This window comes from Protopterus annectens, chromosome 3.part0 (assembly GCF_019279795.1).
Source record: "Protopterus annectens isolate FY-2018-M chromosome 3.part0, PAN1.0, whole genome shotgun sequence".
Classification (NCBI taxonomy): Eukaryota; Metazoa; Chordata; order Ceratodontiformes; family Protopteridae; genus Protopterus; species Protopterus annectens.
The window spans coordinates 179,299,320-179,314,087 of record NC_056731.1 but is presented as its reverse complement, the minus strand read 5'-3'; the positions used below and the strand labels follow the sequence as shown (position 1 = coordinate 179,314,087).

The window sequence follows — 14,768 nt, the reverse complement described above, 5'->3', positions numbered from 1 at the left end:
AGATTCATAGTGCTAACCTTATTGTGTTGTGAAGTCACTCTGAGAAAGTAAAATATTTTCAGCTGTAGCTTACAAAACTACTTGACTACAGTGTGTTTTTGTGCAATGATGCCCTGTTTCTAGAAATAAACTTAAAATATTTTAGCATATTGTTCTTCCATGAATATGTAGTTAGAGTGGTTTTAGTCTCTGCAGGTAAACCGTGGTTCATAGTCTAACCTTTCATTACCAAGTTTTGACATTTTATTAACAGTATGTAAGAGAAAGCTGTTGAACATTCAGGTGTATGTTTCAGACGATGCATGCACTTTCTGTTGGAACTTGTGATTGTTTTGGTACCATATTTTGTATCCTGTTTTGTCCATGCAAGTCATTAATGGGAGTTGATGTTTTATAAAATGAGTGAAATTCTTGGCTAGGCTTATAAGGGTCTCCGGGCCAATAGCCTAGTATCATCCTATGAACCTATGAACCTATGTGTTTCTGTATGCATATCCATGTGGCTGTCTTTCCTGTGTGTATGTGATGATTATACCATTTTGTGTGTCTCTTCCACCCTTTTAACTCCCCCATTGCCAACCTAGTCTCAGCCCCTACAGATGTCATCTGTCTTACAAACACAGTTGCACATTTTCTAACACAAAGGCACTGTGGTGTATGCAATAGTCATATCAGTGTATATTATACATAACTAGATAGGTAGGTCATCTAATATGAAAAGTGTCAACTCTGTGTGCATATATTTCAATGCATGCTCCCATGCAGCAGTGTGTGTGTGTGTGTGTGTGTGTGTGTGTGTGTGTGTGTGTGTGTGTGTGTGTGTGTGTGTGTGTGTGTGTGTGTGTGTTCCAGATGGCTCAACCATGTTAACGGCCTCGGCCTGTGAACCCACCACTGGCAATCGTAACAGCCCCTGCAATTGTCAACTACTTGAATAGTACTGGCAGACACCGCAACACTACAGTAGCTCTGTGGTGTATGTGTTATGTTTCTAGCACTATTGTTTGTAAAAATAGGCAGCTAGATGTTCTGCTATCAGCAAGGGCAGGTCATGAGTAAGTGTGTGTGTGTGTGTGTGTGTGTGTGTGTGTGTGTGTGTGTGTGTGTGTGTGTGTGTGTGCGTGTGTGTGTGAATGTGTAGTGTGTGTGCGTGTGTGTGTGTGTGTGAGAACATGTGTGCGTGTGTGTGCGTGTGTGTGCGTGTGTGTGCGTGTGTGTGCGTGTGTGTGTGTGTGTGTGTGTGTGTGTGTGTGTGTGTACTCATGCGTGTGTGCGTGTATGTATGTACATCCCCTTGCAGCAGTCTACCTGTGTTATGGCCACCAGCATATCTCTCAACCACTCACAGAAAGACATCTGGTTAAAGTCATATGGGAAACTGGGGCAAACACCAAACATTGAGCACAACCTTCACATATTGCTGTGACATACATGGAAAGTAGATACCAGAACAGGTGGTGGATTTGAATGCACTTTCCAAAGGGTATGTGTTGTTACAAGACAATATCTGTCATTAATCTGCAATATCAGTCTGTCGTGATTATCCAAAATGTTGGCAAGAAAACCACGATTTTGTGACAGATGGAAAGAAATTATGTGCCAAATATCAGGACAATCTGGTGACATATGCAGATGTCACAGGTATGGTCACCATCTGCAGCCATACCTCTGAACCTCTTAGAGCAAGAACTCTTTATAAAGCAATAAGTGGGGGGCAAAGGCCCCAAAATAGGGACGATATTGAAATATTGTTCTTACAAACGTAGAGAGTTGATAGAATAACAGGTTTTGTATTAGCATAAATATTCTGAAGGGTATGAAGTCTGCAACTAAAATGTCTGTCATTATTTTTTGACATCAACCCTCAATGATTTGGCGATTATTTGCCAGAAACACACAAGTGTATGAGAAAATGGAACAAAAATATGAGGCAAGAATCTGGACATTCTGTGGAAATCTGTACATTTGAGAGGTATGTATGTCTGGACATTGTTAACAGACTTTCAGATTGTGTAGCAGTGCACTGTGTAAATGTGTGTTGGGTTGAGTGAGACGACAGGCAGTTGTGAGTGTGATGCATCTTTTTCTCTCTGACTGTGCATGTTGCTCCAGTTGATGCTGGTCTATCAGCTTGGTATGTTTGTAGGAGGAGACTGTTACACATCCCTTAAACCTTCAACATCCCCCCTACACCTTTATGTCTGGCTTTTGGGTGGATGCCCTTCTGTGGGTATTTCTGAGGAAGGTCAGGTCTGTAGCAGGTAGCTGGACATACTGCTGGATATGTAGCAGGCTACAGCTGCTGCATTCTGGCCAGGAGTCAGACTAGGGCTTGTGAAGACATTGGGGTAGAACAAGATGTTATTGTCAGTGAGGGTGCGGTGTCAGCTGTTGAGTCTCAGCATGGCCTGGTTGAGGGTACCAACAACAGTCCAGGTGAGGCATGTGGCTGTAGTGCATAGGTTATATAATAGTGCCATCAAGAGAGTGGTAGTGAACATTTACTACACATATTCATAGTTGTGAGATGTGTCCCACCCTACAGGTCTTTAAAGTGCTACTGTGGGTGGCATTGACTGAGATAGGGGCAACCAGTTTCACAGGAGATTGCAGGGCTCAATTATTCCTATGTAGTATTGACATGCCTGTAGTTATCATGCCACAGACTGTTGTGCATGCCAGGACTGTGGGTGTCTACATATTGATAGAAGCTAGAAATGTTACAGATAGAGCTAGCAAGCCATTAATCTGGCATGTGTATTTGTAAGACATTTGTGCTTGCATACACTGTGTAACAGAGGATTTGCATAGACATGTGTGTTCCAATGGGTATGATGTTGACACAGAGCTGTCTGTCATTGTTTCATAGCCTCAATCTGCACTGGCGTGCCAGCATGTAGGCAGACGGTAGGTGTTATGACAACCCTTCCATAAATGGGGGCACAACTGTGGATATTCAGCAACAGTCTGTGCTTTTGTCAGCTCTACCTGATGTTGTAGGCCTCCCATACATCCAGCAGCATTTATTTGTCTGTGTACTGGTTCAGTATCTGTGTGAGAAGGCCAAGTACAGTGTGGTTTGAGTCACTACATACTGGAGTACTGTGCCACTGGCAATTAGGATACGTTTGTGAAAACTGTTATACTCCAGAGGTCAGTTGATGTACTGGTATGTTCCTCTGACTGTCGTTCAAAGGGTTCTGTGCCCAAACATTGACAGTGATGTATTTTTTTCTTTCCCCACAGTTACATCCCTGTAGTGCCCGATATCTTTACAAAAGCATGAGTGATTACCTACAGCTGTTTGGTGTACTGGTGTGTTGCTGTGACTGTATTGCAGAAGGTCTTAGGTTCAGTAATCTGCATGTGTTTAATGTTTGTCCTGTTGCATGACTCCAATGCATGATATTTTTACAAAAGCATAGCTAAATCTCCCAAGCTGGTTTACCTTAGTGGTGTGTTGCTCTGACTGTAGTGTGTAAGGTTGTGGGTTGGAGAATTGGGTGTGATGACTGTTTTCCCTAATGTTAAATGACCGTAATGCATGGTATATTTATAAAAGCAGGAGTAAACCACACAGCTCATATGATGTAGTGGTACATTGCTGTGACTATAGTATACAGGGTCCTGAGTTCAGGACTTGGCAGTGATGACTTTTTTTCCCTAATGTTAAATGACCATAATGCATGATATATTTACAAAAGCATGCACAACTTTCACAGCTCATATGGTGTAGGTGGTACATTACTGTGATTGTAGTGTACCGAATCCTGGGTTTGAGGCCTGGTAGGGTTGATTATTTTGTTGTTAGGCAGGACAGAGGCTGAATGAGTTAGAGTTATTAAAGCTGTTTTAATCAATTTTAAGCAGGTTTGCATGGGTTTGTGTGATGCTAATTGGTACCAAGAGATGCTTAGCTTCCCTTAGCTTTGCTTAGCAGCCCTTACTCCTATTTAAACCCACACTAATTCCAAAAGAGAAAAGAAAAAAGGGTGATAGGAAAGTGGTGAAATGGGGACAAGCAGAGGGAAAAACATTATGAAAGGCAGCTAGTGATGTGCAGGATGGGTGTAGGAAAGGACCATAGCTCTTCATTTCTTGGGCAGCAACAGCTGTGAATGAAGTGGACAATTTGGAATTTGGAGCCTCACACCCCACAGGGAGGGGTGTAGGTTGACAGAACTTTGTTGATTAATTGGTGGGATGATTGATTCATGGCAGTGTACTTGGGGCAAAATGAAGAGCTATGTATGGGACGCAAATTTTTCTTTTTTTGGAAACAGATGCTCCCTTTTTTTTAAGGTGAGAGTGGGATGTTCGGGAGAGTTTGTAGGTACATTTGGGGAGGTAAGTTGGTTAGGAGAGGTTGCTTTTGCAGACAGACCAAGACAAATAAGCAGACAGTGGTGGTGTATGACACATGAAGGGGGTAAAAACCTTGGATGGGGAGGGTGGTTGGGAATCAGAGGCCCATGAGCCCCCAGATGGAAATAGTGGGACTTAGGTCCCCACCCATGGGCAGTCACCACTGCCCCTTCACAGCCCCAAAGGTGGGTGTGCTGGAGGCTGGACAACAGGGGCAGCCTGCCCCTCAAGGTGCACCAGTCTGCCCTCAATCTGGCTCTGGCATCCATCCAAGTCTGTCTGTATGACCCTGCACACCATACCTCAGAACTTCTTGTGGGTGACAGGTTCCTCTCCACACCTGCGCTCGGGGGGATGGGCCCCATCCCCTGAGGCAGTTCCACCCAAGCGTGGTGCAGGACCAGAGGAGGAGGCAGTTCCAGGTTGGGTCCCAGACATGCTGGGGCCCGGTCCCATGGCCAGATGAGATGGGACAGGTGGATCCCCTGGAATCTGCATTCCCAAACATGCTATAGTGTTGAGGTTTTTCAAAGTGTATTGGTTAGTCATGAACAAAACATTTCAAGATTAGTTATAACAGCATGCATGGGTGTTCCAATTAACCCAGAACAATAGAAGTGAAACAACTGCATAGCAAACAGAACACATGCATAAATGGAATAATGGTCAGCATTGTAACAGCATGCCAGTTACATTTACGACAACAGGCCACCAACAATGGCATTTGAACAAGGTATGTTAACATGCAACCAATTAAATATATGAACAATAATAGAACACAAGTCCCAACATTAGGTTTTGAGAACAATATACCTGTAGTATATGAATAATAATTATTGATGCAGATAAGTTGTGTGGGGAGAGAAAAAAAGTCCATTAACAACTGTATAGGCTTCTATTTTTCACAACAGTACTGCTCAATACTCTACAGGTCTGCCCACTTCTGTATCACATGAATAACTGTTAAACTGTCAACATGGAATGGTATGGGGCAAACTGTGACAACTCTGGGTACATGACTAGAGGCATACTTCACCTGGATTCATATCTGTGTCCAAGGTTATTGGCAACAGTGATCACTAGCCATGACAGCATGATACTTGACAGACATGTACTGGGAAGAGTGCATGGTGTATGTACCTATCCTGCTATCATTTACAGGCATGAGCTTGGACAGTGGAACAGTTGTACATGGTTTATTAGTATATCCTTCATACAGCAACTACTAACATTTCTTTACCTCTAAGACATGTGGAGATCATGTCTTTTAACACTACCTGACTGCTTCTACAAATATTCAAGATTACTTATGTGTAAATATTCACACATCTTAGTACCACTCCCTGGATTCAAACCCTGGTCTAGGTGTGCAAAAATGAACGACAGAGTTATTTCTCATCACACTGAGCTATTAGGGAACTGCAGTTTCTCATTTGATTGAATTCTGTCTAATACTCACTTGAGTAGACAGTCTGACCTTGTAATCTAAGTGTAGTGTCACCAAAGACTGAGGTGAAAGTTAAACATACATGCCTGAGATTCATGCATGACAGATAGATAGTGTACTGTGTATTAATCCTTTGAAATAATAAGACCCAGAATGCAAAGGTTAACACAAGGCAATGCTGCAGGGGACATACTATAATATGTTGCACATTACTATTCAATGTTCAGATCTTAGTGCAGAACATATTAATATTTTGTTTTACAGCTCCACAATATACAGTTTTGCATAACAGCTGGTTATCAGAACAACCTCAGTCAATGCATGCTGTCAAAGCCATATTTGCTATGAAGTACCTGTACACATTCTATTTCTTCAACAACATACTAGATTAAACACAACATTTTGTGGTATAAATCTTTATTTGAGTAACATGACACAGTGCTTTATTACAGTTCAGATTCTGCATTCAGTAGTACTGCATATCCTGTAGATCTATATTGGTCTGACAAACTTTATTTATTCAGTACACTCAGAACACACTATACCTACTGACAGTAAACAATGTACTCCTTATTTATTGCACTATATGCTGCAAGATAGATCTGTACTCACCATACTCTCAGTGCAGCCTTTCCAGTTTGTCCACATGGGCCTCCACATTGCTAACTCTCACCTCTGCAGCTGTATGGGGATGAAAACAACCATTATGCATACCTGTCTATCACATACTCAGGCTAGAATGTGGTACAGCTATGGGTGAAATACTTACAAACGACTGAGGCATTATTATCTCGAGCATCTTGGATCAATTTGGCCAAGAGCTCCCCCTTCCTCAGCTTTAGGTCAGCATAGTGATGTCGTACCTGCTCACCAGTTTGGGGGATTCCAGTGGCACTGGTGAGGTTGTGTGCCAGATGGTCCCAGGCCTCATATTTGTATTGGGAACCCTGGTACTGGCCCTGCAGCAGTCTGTCATCATGGTGTTGCACAAGGAGCCCAGCCATGACCCTGGACTCCAGAATGCCCCAGTGCTGTGCTGGAAAGTGCACTCCCTCTCCAACTCCAGACATAGCTCCTGCAGTGATCAAACTACAACAGCTTCTGGCTGTATTCCCATCTTTTCAGTTTAAATAAGGTCATATTACCACCCTTTGCCATCATTGGACTATTTTGAAAATGCTGTGCTCATCTCAGCAGTGCGCAAACCCGCTAAGGTGAGTTGAGCAGTGCTTAAAGGGGCAAATGCTGATCAGTGCTTAGCAGTGTGCAAATCCACTTAGCTAGGCTGAATGCTGCTTACAATTATAATTCTTAACACTGCTCAAACCAGCTAAGCACTGCTAAGCATTCCTCAGTTTTCATTTTAAAAAATATTTACAGATTGGACATTATTCATTAGTGACATATTATTAGGTGTATATATTTTACTTTACATGACATACCCCTGTGTGCTTGGATTACATAACCTTGAGGTGTGGCTGTACTGTATGGGACACTTGTGTTTACATGGGGGATTTCACATCATATATCCACTGACACTGCAATTTTGGACCAACCACACTACCCTGGTTAGCAAATATCAATTACTACATCATTAAACAAAATATTTTAACAATGCTTTCCCATGTAAAAATGAATGGCCTGGCTTGGTACTCAAACCATGAGCTACTGCATGCATAGGTGGAACTCTAACCACTAAGATAACACACCGTTGAAGATTTCACCTATACATTTGTATTTAGCTCCTATAAGATGTTTAAGCAATGCTGAGCAAAGTGCCACAATGAGCAAACCCACTCAGCTACACTTAAACTTCACTTATAATGGAAAAAAATGTAATACAACCACTTTAATTAGATATATTACTACTAATAATAATTAATATTTGGTAATGCACAACCTGTCATCCTATCAACTTTCTAAGTCTGTCGGAGCAATATTCTAGTAATTTCCCCTATTTTGGGACCTTTGTCTCATGTTTATTTGATGGCTTTATCCAGATTTCTTGCTGGAAGAGGTGGAGGTGTGTGTCCAAGGACACAATTTTACTGTAAAGTGCGATACGGCACTTTGACAATGCAGGGGGTGTGTTACAGTTCCTGTCACACACACCCTGCATTGCATTCCATTCACAGATCCTGCTTTCAGTGTCCACCAACACTGAAAGTATTGGAAAGTGCCATACGGCACTTTGACAATGCAGGGGGTGTGTTACAGTTCCTATCACACATCCCCTGCATTGCATTCCATTCACAGATCCTGCTTTCAGTGTCCACTGACACTGACAGCATTGTAAAGTGCCATATGGCACTTTGACAATGCAGGGAGTGTGTTACAGTTCCTGTCAAACACCCCTGCATTGTATTGCATTGTATTCATTTGTTTTCAGTGTCTGCAGACACTGAAAGCATTTAAAAAGTGCCATATGGCACTTTGACAGTGCAGGGGCCATGTTACGGATCTGCGAGCACTACTGCAACATGCCCCCTGCACTGATTCAGTGTTCTTGTCCGCAGATTCATCTCAGTAGCACACCTTCATTAATATGAAAGGTGCGCTGCTGAGAGGGGGGGTGTGAACACAAACACCATTCACTCCATGTAGGAATACCACTATTCCTACATGGAGTTTATTGAATGCGGGGGAATCTGTATTTACTCCATATAAAACTCAACTCTCTCAATTCCTGTAAAATGTTTATATGTTGTTCTTTTACAACTTCAGTCTGTCTTAAAGTATTTCCTAATACTGAAATTCCACCCATCCCAAACTTAATTTCCTTTATTACTTCTTCAAATCCAAATCCCTTACTTTTATTATTATTTAAATACATTCCCAAACTTTGCAAACAGTCTTTTCTTTTAACAGTTATTTGTTCTATCATTTTACTAGTCTCAGGTACAAGAATCATATCATCTGCGTATGACATAACTGATATTCAATATCTTCATTTTGTATAAACTTTGTCTTTATCACATTTCCGTTACTTCTTGTCACTATACAGTTCATAACCTTAGCAAATAAAGCTCTACCCATAGGACATCCTTGTTTCAATCCTCTAGTCATCTTTATTTCTTCACTTAGCCATCCATTTACTAACACTTTAATATTACTGTTCTTATATATTGAATGAATCACTTTCTGTATTTTTCCACTTAAATTATAATTTTTCAAAATTCCCCATAATACTTCATGATCTGTTGTATTAAAAGCCTATTTATTTTGCCTATTAATATTTTTATTTTGTTTCCTTGTTTTATATCTACTATTTCTCTGGCAATTATTAATATCTCCTGACATCCTTCCCCTTTAAAAAACATATACGCCATCCTCTAACACTTTATCTTATTTTTTATTCATGTTTGTAAAATCTTCATAAAAATCTTGTAATCTGTATTATTTAAAACTGCCAGTCTCCAATTTGTTGTTTCATTCTTTTCTCTTTTTTCCATATAAATTTCATTACACCATTACATATTTGCTTGTATTGAATACCATCTTGTAACCATTCATTCAATACACATATAAATCTTTCTTTTTGCCTAAAGTCTATATTCTTATACATTAAATAACCTATGCCATCTGGACCTGCTGCTGAATCAATATTAACTTTCTTCATTATTAAATCCAGTTCTGTCATAGTAATCTGTTTATGTATATCCATATTTATGGATTCATTAAACTGCTTAACATTCCATTCATTGTCTATCTTTAACTCTTGTTTTTGTACTGTCATTTTAACAAATTGCACTATAATATTCATAATTCAGATGTTTTTTACCACCACTCCTTCTCATCTATTAGTTCTCTAATTATACTACTATCTTCCTTAACCTTCCTGCTCACATACAGAGACACTTCTTTTTTACCCTGGACAAAATATCTTTATTTATATAATAACCATTTTATTTTCTCTTTATTCTTTTTTATACATTTCTAATGCTTTTATATAATAAACATTTTCATTTCTCTCAAAAAAGTCTAATGCTTTATTCTGTAATACCATATATTCTTGTTTTTCTTTTTCTTGTAATATTTTCCCATTTTAAATAGTCTGATTTATATTTTTATTTAAATATTAACCACCATTCTGTCCAGTTCAAATAACATTCTCTCATAGTTAAATGTTCTTTCCATAGTCATAATATATTTTCCTTAATATTTTCATACCAATCAATCTTGTTAATCCTTTTAATTCCTTTTCCAGTTTTTATATAATCACTATTCTCTTCAGTTTCTATCCATATAGCCATATGATCTGAAAACCCTGTCTGGACTTTCTTTTCTGTCTTAAACTAAAAAATAATATATCTCAGTTCTGTTATGTCCTCTTCTATCTGTCAATATACGTGTGTGTGTGTGTGTGTGTGTGTGTGTGTGTGTGTGTGTGTGTGTGTGTGTGTGTGTGTGTGTGTGTGCGTGCGTGTGTGTGTGTGTGTGTGTGTGTGTGTGTGCATTTAAATGCCATAACCCTAAACCTCCACATCTCATAATTTCTTTTATGACTCTTTTATCTATTCTGTCAATCCTTTTTCTTTTCTTTAGATCGCAGTTAAAATCTCCTGTTGTTATAATATTCATGTTGATTATTATATAATCAAATATTTATTTAAATAACTTTCCCTTTCTTTATAATTCACATGTGCATAAATTGCTATAATCATATAAACGTTCCTCTCCCATTTAAATCTACTACAGTTAGGGGGGAATTTAATAAAGCCTACATGTTTTTTTTTTTTTTTACCATAGAGGCATTGTACCATGCTGTTTACACAAAAGTAAGCAGGTTTTAGGTTCAGCAAACACTGCTGAGTGACAAGCATGCACTTGCCAACATGGGATGTTCCATGGAATGCAAATGACCTCATAAACAGGTGAATCTCATGCAAATGAGACAGGTAGAGCAATCCAACAAGCAGATAGTCAGCTCTTCAGACCCCATGCCAGTGTCTGAAGTGTACACTGAAAAATTCCATGTACAGAAGTGTAGACAGAGAAAAGGGGCTGTAAAAATGTAGATATATTATATGGACAGAAATGCTATACCTCATGCAGATATGAGTGAAACTATCCTCCTGTGTATCTGAAAAATAAAGGAAATAAGTTAAATGATTATTTTTTTAATAATCTGGGCATGTTTGCATGGCATGCCTTAGTGTGCAAACATGCCTTATAAGAATAAAAAAACTGGAAAAAATAAAATTAATGTTATGTGACAGAAATGTATTACACGACCTTGCATGAAATATCTGCAGTGTTGCATTGGTGCTGTTGCTAATGTGGTAGGGCAATGAAGTGTGTAGTTTCCAGGCTGTGAACATGAATCCCTAACCAAATGTGGTGGAGTTACTGAATAGCATAAAGGAGTAATTGTTTCTGCATATCCCCTTCCTGTAGGCAGAAAACCAAGTTGGTGTTTACACAGGAGGCAGCTGGCCTCAGGGGAGGGTGTTTCTAATGACTTCTAAGCCTATTTCAGCTTACCTGCACCTGTTTGGGCAGTGAACTGCCATGCTGAGCATGCCTTTTCAAGGGGGGTGTGCACTCACTTCTATGCTTTGTTTAGCTAAGAGGAGCATGTTTTCACACATTTGTGTTGTGCGCTGATATGCTGAGCATACAAATTTGGGGAGGTGTGAGTGCTAAGTGCTAAGCTTTGTTTATCTATGGGGGGCATGTTTGTATGGCATGCCACAGTGCTGAGTGTATCTAAAAGCCAATGACAAATTAATTAGTTTTGACCCCTGTTTAACTTAAACTAGGGCCATTAAATGATGTTAATGATATACCAGGCAGGTGGAATGCATCATAGGAAGCCAATCACATTGTCAGCATCTACAGCAGAGCACTATAAAGTATGCATACACCTTACAATCTGATTTTTCCCCAGTACTTTGCACCATTGGAATACAGACTTGGGAATTTTAACTGAGAGAATGCTAGGGGCTGCTGCAGGTCTGCTACATCTGTATGTGCTAGATGCTGAGGTCAATGCTGCTGCTGCTGCTGACAATAGGGCTAGGCAGAGAAAAAGAAGAGTGTTCAGGCCCAGGGTAACCTTCCAGGAGTTACATGAGCTGGAGATTGTAGAGCACTAAAGGGTGGACAGGACATACTACAAGAACTCACTGAGCTCTGCTGACCTCAACTCAGACCCAAAGCCAACAGAGGAGAACTCATCCCAGTGGAAACAAAGGTATGTGTAGCCCTTAGTATACTAGCTACAGGGACATGATGGGGGTCACACAGGCATCAGTATCCAGGGTACTTCACCAGTTCCTGGATGCCATGCTACCACATATCAGTGAGTACATATCTTTTCACCTTACCCCTAAGGCGAGGGCCAACAATATGCAACATTTCTACCATGTAGCACACTACCCTGAGGTACTGGGTGCCATAGATTGCACTCATGTACACATCAAGGCACCACCTGGTAAGGAGGGTAGAATCTACATCAACCCCAAAGGGTACTACTCCATCAGCTGCCAGGTCATGTGCAATGCCCAGGGAATTATCATGAACATGTGTGCTGGCAGTCCTGAAGTTATCACACATCACAGCTGTACCAAATGTTTGCTGGGGGGGACATCCCACATGGCCATTTACTGGGGGATGTGGCTATGCACTGGAACCGTGGATGATGACATTCATTAGAAATGCACACACACAGACACACACACACACACACACACACACACACACACACACACACACACACACACACACAAGAACACCATAATGAGGCACACATACAAACTTGGAACATCATAGAGCATGTGTTAGGGCTTCTGAAGTCACAGTTTTGGTGCCTCAATATATCTGGTGGAGCCCTGCAGTACTGTCCAGCCACATGTGCACATATGTTCATGGTATGTGCCATGCTACAGAATATGATCCTGCGGAAACAGCTGCAGCAGGATCAGCTAAGGGAAGGGGTTACATAGCCCTCCACCACTGCCTAGGTCACCACAGCCACAGTCACAAGAGGACTCGGAGGAGCAACCCCCTGATGATGTCCCTATAGGGCCCTAGGGACTGACACCTTACTCCAACTCACATACATATAGTAAAATTGTTGATGCCAGGCAACACACACAACCTAACCATATCCATGTATTGGCTGTGTACTGCTTGCATCACACAGAGTCAGCCCTGAACTACAGTCCTGTCAACTGCTGTATTCACAAGGTAAGTCCCTAACCTACACACTACTTATAAGAATTACTATAATATGGTATCGTATGTATATATGTGCTGCATTTTTGCAAAGAAATATAGTGGACTATGTGGACAGAAGTAACATCTGCATGGGACTACAGATACCCAGTCCAATAGTATGTGTTCCCTAATAATCACTAGGCCTCACTCAAGGGAGACGTTAAACAGTGGGGTCACATGATATTTGGACTACTGTCTATCCTAGCAGATCATGTGCTGTCATTCCCACAACCCCCAACACAGCAGTGCTCCCATATAACTGCTTTAACAGTAAGTCAGCGATGGTATATCAGCAGACCAGGCAATCTCAGGGCTGTAACATAGAACTTGATCACACATTGTATGTCACACATAGAGCAGGAATAACAGCATACATATTTATGCTGTTGAGTGTGTGATGAATCACTCCTCTCTGTCTGGCACCCTGTGTGGCTTAGTGGACTAGGGATGTTAGCCACGGCAGATGGTGTTGATGGTTCTAATCTGGACATTGTCAAGTCTTTTGCATGTGAGATATTACTATGTTGGTGTATCTACAGACTGTCAGTCTGTGTCTGGGTAACATTATGAACCTCAGTTACATATTAAGTACAGCAGACAGATGGAGAATGCTGTGGACATTTTTAGTGAAGTGCAGTACTGCAGAAACAGGGACAGGTGTCAGTGCCTGTAACACACAAAATCCAGACTGGAATACAGCTTAGTGTGGCCTGGAGTCACTTTATAAGTACTGAGAGTCTCACTGGGCATGTCCAGACACATAGTTAAAATGAGCGGAATTCCGTTGCCCCTTCATCAAAATGACCTGTTATGTATAGATATGTCTATACATACAGACATACAGGTATACATATCTGTCATTAACTCTCCCCCACATACATAGTATATCTATCTCTGTGTAGTATCAAATAGATATATACCAATATATATACATATATATAGCTATATATATTAAAATGATACATAGATTCTCCACATATATCTACATAGCACATATACATATTATACACACACACCTACATTTATATATACACCCCTCTTATATATATAAATATGTGTGTGGACATCTGTATTGTCCTACATACCCTAATAATGAGTAAATCTGCACTATCACACTGTTGCTGAAAAGATACATAATCCACTTACCTGTAAACACATGTGCCTGCTGGATTTCACCACATAGACAGACACAAGTGAGCAGGTGGTGTAATGTATAATGTTGATAACACACACATGGATAGGTCACATTGTTCCTGCCCACAGGTTTGCCTAGCTAAGTGCAAACAGCCACATATGGCCATAATGGTAACTCTACACACATATAACTAGGATAATAACAGTTATGTCACTGCTAGGATACTAGATGCAGATAACATTATGAAGCAATATCACTCTGCAAGCCACAGATGCTGTTCAATACAAGCCTGGTTTGTGTAATACTCAAGTACTGTGCCTGCAATCTAATATGCAATGGACTTCAACTGTGGCATGTGCGATAGGTATTGTGAACTATAGTGTGTAAGACCAGATAGGTAGGGGTTCTAATCTCACTCCAGGCTACATGGTGCATGTGTTTGTTTTTCTCCCTGTAAAACAACTAATGTGCCCTCATGGGCTATCCACCTACAATGGTTATGGACTGTTGGCCCTGTAACTTGCTGCTGGCTTCCAAACTGCCCTCTTCTACAAGGCCTGATGATGTCATCTACCTTAAGACTACCAGCTGACAGTAGCA

At 40.6% G+C, this 14,768-nt stretch overlaps 1 protein-coding gene across 1 annotated transcript in view; it reads left to right on the top strand.

Moving 5' to 3' along the window:
* The window catches only part of SLC6A20 (solute carrier family 6 member 20), an 817,648-nt gene that overhangs the window by 396,020 nt on the left and 406,860 nt on the right, over positions 1-14,768 (top strand). The gene's annotated exons all lie outside the window — the stretch shown is intronic.